At 54.1% G+C, this 7,194-nt stretch overlaps 1 long non-coding RNA gene across 1 annotated transcript; it reads right to left on the bottom strand.

The window, feature by feature from the left end:
- Nucleotides 1-1,581: 1,581 nt before the first annotated feature.
- On the bottom strand, nt 1,582-7,187 carry LOC124030684. Its single transcript, XR_006838013.1, has 3 exons — nt 7,161-7,187; nt 2,369-2,448; nt 1,582-1,691 (listed from the first exon to the last, which is right to left on the bottom strand). It is a non-coding gene; the product is annotated as an uncharacterized LOC124030684 (long non-coding RNA).
- Between the last annotated feature and the right edge of the window lie 7 nt (nt 7,188-7,194).

The raw sequence follows: 7,194 nt of genomic DNA on the forward strand, positions 1-7,194 counted from the left end.
AAGGAGACAGGGCAGGGAGGAGGACAGGGCAGGGAGGAGGACAGGGCAGGGAGGAGGACAGGGGAGGGGACAAGGAGACAGGGCAGGGAGGAGACCGGGCAGGGGAGACCGGGCAGGGGGAGACCGGGCAGGGGGAGACGGGGCAGGGAGGAGGACAGGGCAGGGAGGAGGACGGGGCAGGGAGGAGGACAGGGCAGGGAGGAGGACAGGGGAGGGGACAAGGAGACAGGGCAGGGAGGAGACCGGGCAGGGGGGAGACGGGGCAGGGAGGACAGGGCAGGGAGGAGACGGGGCAGGGAGGAGACGGGGCAAGGAGGAGACAAGGCAGGGAGGAGACAGGGCAGGGAGGAGACAGGGCAGGGAGGAGACAGGGCAGGGAGGAGACAGGGCAGGGAGGAGACAGGGCAGGGAGGAGACAGGGCAGGGAGGAAGACAGGGCAGGGAGGAGAGGCAGGAGGAGACAGGGCAGGGAGGAGACAGGGCAGGGAGGAGACAGGGCAGGAGAGCAGGGCAGGGAGGAGACAGGGCAGGGAGGAGACAGGGCAGGAGGAGACAGGGAGGAGACCGGGCAGGGGAGACGGGCAGGGAGGACAGGGCAGGGAGGAGACGGGGCAGGGAGGAGACGGGGCAAGGAGGAGACAAGGCAGGGAGGAGACAGGGCAGGGAGGAGACAGGGCAGGGAGGAGACAGGGCAGGGAGGAGACAGGGCAGGGAGGAGACAGGGCAGGGAGGAGACAGGGCAGGGAGGAGACAGGGCAGGGAGGAGACAGGGCAGGGAGGAGACAGGGCAGGGAGGAAGACAGGGCAGGGATGAAGACAGGGCAGGGAGGAAGACAGGGCAGGGAGGAGACAGGGCAGGGAGGAGACAGGGCAGGGAGGAGACAGGGCAGGGAGGAGACAGGGGCAGGGAGGGAGACAGGGCAGGAGGAGACAGGGCAGGGAGGAGACAGTGGGCGAGGGAGGAGACAGGGCAGGGATGGAGACAGGGCAGGGAGGAGAGAGCAGAGAGACATGGGATGAAGACAAGAGAGAGACAAGTGGGAGGAGGACAGGGCAGGGAGGGAGGACAGGGCAGGTGAGGAGGACAGGGGCGGGAGGAGGACAGGGCAGGGAGGAGACAGGGGAGGGAGGAGACAGGGGCAGAGAGGGGAGACAGGGCAGAGAGGAGCAGGGCAGAGAGGAGACAGGACAGAGAGAAGACAGGCAGAGAGGAGACAGGGCAGAGAGGAGACAGGGCAGAGAGGAGACAGGCAGAGAGAAGACAGGGCAGGAGGAGAGCAAGGAGGAGACAGGGAGGAGACAAGGCAGGGAGGAGACAGGGCAGGGAGGAGACCGGGGTGAGTAGTCAGGACTATCTATAATAAAAGCAGAACAGAGTGCAGATGGACATAGCACCACAGTTGATAAAGAGGAGACGACCACGAGGATTAAAACATTATTGTTGTGTCTACAGGTTTCAGAAGAATAGAGAGAACAGTCTGCACCTTGGCAGTGTAGCTCCCCCAGCAGCTCCCTCCTCTGGGCAGAGTCCAGCTGGTGACGACCCCTTAGAGGGCCTCTTCCTGGGCCATGTGGCCTCGAGACGCTCTTCAGGGCCTGGGCTACCATGGGGCTGACGCTGGACAGGTCCACCACTGGACGGAAGTAGTGGACCGCCTGAAGTCTCTGGGCAGGTTGGGAGGAGGGAAGATCTGAGGAGAGAGGGGTAGAGAGAGAGAGAGAGAGAGAGAGAGAGAGAGAGAGAGAGAGAGAGAGAGAGAGAGAGAGAGAGAGAGAGAGAGAGAGAGAGAGAGAGAGAGAGCGAGAGAGAGAGATAGATAGAGAGAGAGAGAGAGAGAGAGAGAGGTAGAGAGAGAGGTAGAGAGATAGAGAGAGAGAGAGAGAGAGAGAGAGAGAGAGAGAGAGAGAGAGAGAGAGAGAGAGAGTAGAGATGAGAGAGAGAGTAGAGAGAGAGAGAGAGAGAGAGAGAGGAGAGAGAGAGAGAGGTGTGAGAGAGAGAGAGATGGAGAGAGAGAGAGAGAGAGAGAGAGAGAGAGAGAGAGAGAGAGAGAGAGAGAGAGAGGTAGAGAGAGAGAGAGAGAGAGAGAGAGAGAGAGAGAGAGAGAGAGAGAGAGAGAGAGAGAGAGAGAGAGAGAGAGAGAGGGGAGGTGGAGAGAGAGAGAGAGAGTGAGAGAGAGAGAGAGAGAGAGAGAGAGAGAGAGAGTGAGAGAGAGGTTGAGAGAGAGGTAGACAGAGCGAGAGAGAGAGGTGGAGAGAAAGAGAGGAGAGAAAGAGAGGAGAGAAAGAGGCCAGGGATTCATGGAGGTGATATAATTCGGAGGTAATTGAAGAGAGATTCATTTAGAAACTAGGTTAAGAGAGCACCTACTGTTTTGGTCTCCAGCTTATCGGAGGCCAGGGTGAATCCTTCTAGGATTTTACCCAGATAAGCAGCGTCTTTACTGTGGTCTGAAGACGAAGAGAAGACAGCATTAGAGAACAAAATGATGTGATCCTCATTGATGTGATCTACATGATGTTCATGGACAGGACTATGACACTGAACGAAGAGGCACAGAGAGAGACAGAGAGAGTCCTCACACATAAACACTAAACAAGTGTATGAACCATAACTTTCCATAGTGCAGGACAAACACAACTGGTAGGGCCTGTTCCCCAGGGATTCAGGACAAACACAACTGGTAGGGCCTGTTCCACAGAGATTCAGGACAACTGGTAAGGCCTGTTCCCCAGGGATTCAGGACAACTGGTAGGGCCTGTTCCCCTGGGATTCAGGAGAACTGGTAGGGCTCTGTTCCCCTGGGATTCAGGACAAACACAACTGGTAGGGCCTGTTCCCCAGGGATTCAGGACAACTGGTAGGGCCTGTTCCCCTGGGATTCAGGACAACTGGTAGGGCCTGTTCCCCTGGGATTCAGGACAAACACAACTGGTAGGGCCTGTTCCCCAGGGATTCAGGACAAACACAACTGGTAGGGCCTGTTCCCCAGGGATTCAGGACAAACACAACTGATAGGGCCTGTTCCCCAGAGATTCAGGACAAACACAACTGGTAGGGCCTGTTCCCCAGAGATTCAGGACAAACACAACTGGTAGGGCCTGTTCCCCAGAGATTCAGGACAACTGGTAGGGCCTGTTCCCCAGGGATTCAGGACAAACACAACTGGTAGGGCCTGTTCCCCAGGGATTCGGGACAACTGGTAGGGCCTGTTCCCCAGGGATTCAGGACAACTGGTAGGGCCTGTTCCCCAGGGATTCAGGACAACTGGTAGGGCCTGTTCCCCAGAGATTCAGGACAAACACAACTGGTAGGGCCTGTTCCCCAGGGATTCAGGACAACTGGTAGGGCCTGTTCCCAGAGATTCAGGACAAACACAACTGGTAAGGCCTGTTCCCCTGGGATTCAGGACAACTGGTAGGGCCTGTTCCCAGGGATTCAGGACAACTGGTAGGGCCTGTTCCCCAGAGATTCAGGACAACTGGTAGGGCCTGTTCCCCAGGGGATTCAGGACAAACACAACGGTAGGGCCTGTTCCCAGAGAGATTCAGGACAAACACAACTGGTAGGCCTGTTCCCAGAGATTCAGGACAACTGGTAGGCCTGTTCCCCTGGGATTCAGGACAAACACACTCTAGGGCCTGTTCTGTGAGGGATTCAGACAACTGGTAGCCTGTTCCCCTGGGATTCAGACAAACACAACTGTAAATTGTACCCCAGAGACCAGACACCAGGGCCTGTTCCCCTGGATTCAGAGGGTAGGGCCTGTTCCCAGGGATTCAGACAATCAGAAATTCGTTCCCTAGGGATTCAGACAACTGGTAGGGCCTGTTCCCAGAGATTCAGGACAACTGGTAGGGCCTGTTCTCAGAGATTTAGGACAAACACACTGGTAGGGCCTGTTCCCCAGGATTCAGGGACAAACACAACTGGTAGGGCCTGTTCCCCAGGGATTCATACACTGGTAGGGCCTGTTCCCAGGGATTCAGGACAGCTGGTAGGGCCTGTTCCCAGAGATTCAGGGTAACTGGTAGGGCCTGTTCTCAGAGATTCAGGACAACTAATCAAACTTCCGGGTTGGGAGCGATGGCCATCGCACCTCATCCCGCAGGTAGTATAACTTTTCATTGCATTTCATTACATTTCATTATGTTTCATTATAGCACAACGGTTTGATTTGTCTAATCTTAGCAATTTCTTCTCAGCTAGCTACATAGCCGTCTTTTGTATCAAAGATAATTTCAATTATCGTATTTAAGCCGTCCTGCGTAGTCTTCACTAGCCAGCTAGCTAACGTCCACTGATTAGCTGCACTGGAGAAACTATTACACTCAACTGAACGACTTGATTAGTGTAGTGTTAGCTAGCTACATAGCTGTCTTTGCTGTCTTCGTATCTTCGTATCCAAGATAATTGTGTTGTTTAGGTTTAGAGTGTGTAGTCTTAGAGTGATTATCTTAATTTACCGAGGTTAGCTAGCCAGCTATTTGTCGTCCTAACGTAGGAGACTCTGCTGCCAGCCAACAGCTAGCCAACAGCTAGCCAACGTCTCCGAATAGACTCACAACCCGGTCGCATTCACAGGTAGTATCACATTTTCATTTCATTTCATTACAGTACAACGGTTTGATTTGTTTGATCGTAGCTAGCTACATAGCTAGCTACATAGTCTTTGTATCAAAGATAATTGTGTAGTCTAGAGCGATTTTCTAGGTTAGCTAGCCAGCTATTGTCGTTCTTTAACGCAACGTAACGTAAACAACACTACTAGCTAGCCAGCTAGCCCCCGAATAGCAGCACTGCAGAAACTATTACACTCAACGGAACGACTTGATTAGTGTAGTGTCAACAACGCACCCACTGCCAGCTAGCCTACTTCAGCAGTACTGTATCATTTTAATCATTTTAGTCAATAAGATTCTTGCTACGTAGCTTAACTTTCTGAACATTCGAGACGTGTAGTCCACTTGTCATTCCAATCTCCTTTGCATTAGCGTAGCCTCTTCTGTAGCCTGTCAACTATGTGTCTGTTTATCCCTGTTCTCTCCTCTCTGCACAGACCATACAAACGCTTCCACACGTGGGCCGCGGCCACCCTAATCTGGTGGTCCCAGCGCGCACGACCCACGTGGAGTTCCAGGTCTCCGGTAGCCTCTGGAACTGCCGATCTGCGGTCAACAAGGCAGAGTTCATCTCAGCCTATGCCTCCCTCCAGTCCCTCGACTTCTTGGCACTGACGGAAACATGGATCACCACAGACAACACTGCTACTCCTACTGCTCTCTTCGTCCGCCCACGTGTTCTCGCACACCCCGAGAGCTTCTGGTCAGCGGGGTGGTGGCACCGGGATCCTCATCTCTCCCAAGTGGTCATTCTCTTTCTCCCCTTACCCATCTGTCTATCGCCTCCTTTGAATTCCATGCTGTCACAGTTACCAGCCCTTTCAAGCTTAACATCCTTATCATTTATCGCCTCCAGGTTCCTCGGAGAGTTCATCAATGAGCTTGATGCCTTGATAAGCTCCTTTCCTGAGGACGGCTCACCTCTCACAGTTCTGGGCGACTTTAACCTCCCCACGTCTACCTTTGACTCATTCCTCTCTGCCTCCTTCTTTCCACTCCTCTCCTCTTTGACCTCACCCTCTCACCTTCCCCCTACTCACAAGGCAGGCAATACGCTCGACCTCATCTTTACTAGATGCTGTTCTTCCACTAACCTCATTGCAACTCCTCCAAGTCTCCGACCACTACCTTGTATCCTTTTCCCTCTCGCTCTCATCCAACACCTCCCACACTGCCCCTACTCGGATGGTATCGCGCCGTCCCAACCTTCGCTTCTCTCCCCGCTACTTCTCCTCTTCCATCCTATCATCTCTTCCTCCGCTCAAACCTTCTCCAACCTATCTCCTGATTCTGCCTCCTCAACCCTCCTCTCCTCTCTGCATCCTTTGACTCTCTATGTCCCCTATCCTCCAGGCCGGCTCGGTCCTCCCCTCCCGCTCCGTGGCTCGATGACTCATTGCGAGCTCACAGAACAGGGCTCCGGGCAGCCGAGCGGAAATGGAGGAAAACTCGCCTCCTGCGGACCTGGCATCCTTTCACTCCCTCCTCTCTACATTTTCCTCCTCTGTCTCTGCTGCTAAAGCCACTTTCTACCACGCTAAATTCCAAGCATCTGCCTCTAACCCTAGGAAGCTCTTTGCCACCTTCTCCTCCCTCCTGAATCCTCCTCCCTCCTCCCTCTCTGCAGATGACTTCGTCAACCATTTTGAAAAGAAGGTCGACGACATCCGATCCTCGCTTGCTAAGTCAAACGACACCGCTGGTTCTGCTCACACTGCCCTACCCTGTGCTCTGACCTCTTTCTCCCCTCTCTCTCCAGATGAAATCTCGCGTCTTGTGACGGCCGGCCGCCCAACAACCTGCCCGCTGACCCTATCCCCTCCTCTCTTCTCCAGACCATTTCCGGAGACCTTCTCCCTTACCTCACCTCGCTCATCAACTCATCCCTGACCGCTGGCTACGTCCCTTCCGTCTTCAAGAGAGCGAGAGTTGCACCCCTTCTGAAAAAAACCTACACTCGATCCCTCCGATGTCAACAATTACAGACCAGTATCCCTTCTTTCTTTTCTCTCCAAAACTCTTGAACGTGCCGTCCCTTGGCCAGCTCTCCCGCTATCTCTCTGAATGACCTTCTTGATCCAAATCAGTCAGGTTTCAAGACTAGTCATTCAACTGAGACTGCTCTCCTCTGTATCACGGAGGCGCTCCGCACTGCTAAAGCTAACTCTCTTTCCTCTGCTCTCATCCTTCTAGACTTATTATTATTATTATTATTATCTATCGGCTGCCTTCGATACTGTGAACCATCAGATCCTCCTCTCCACCCTCTCCGAGTTGGGCATCTCCCGGCGCGGCCCACGCTTGGATTGCGTCCTACCTGACAGGTCGCTCCTACCAGGTGGCGTGGCGAGAATCTGTCTCCTCACCACGCGCTCTCACCACTGGTGTCCCCAGGGCTCTGTTCTAGGCCCTCTCCTATTCTCGCTATACACCAAGTCACTTGGCTCTGTCATTCTATATTTTTAGTTCAGGACTAGGCTTAATCTGTGTCTGGGAAATTTGTCAGTCTTCCATCTCCTGTCATCTCAGTGGACCCTCACCTTTCTTCTTCCTGTTGTACTGCTGGGGGCGGTC

The sequence above is a fragment of the Oncorhynchus gorbuscha genome, unplaced genomic scaffold (assembly GCF_021184085.1).
Source record: "Oncorhynchus gorbuscha isolate QuinsamMale2020 ecotype Even-year unplaced genomic scaffold, OgorEven_v1.0 Un_scaffold_13808, whole genome shotgun sequence".
NCBI classification, from domain to species: domain Eukaryota; kingdom Metazoa; phylum Chordata; class Actinopteri; order Salmoniformes; family Salmonidae; genus Oncorhynchus; species Oncorhynchus gorbuscha.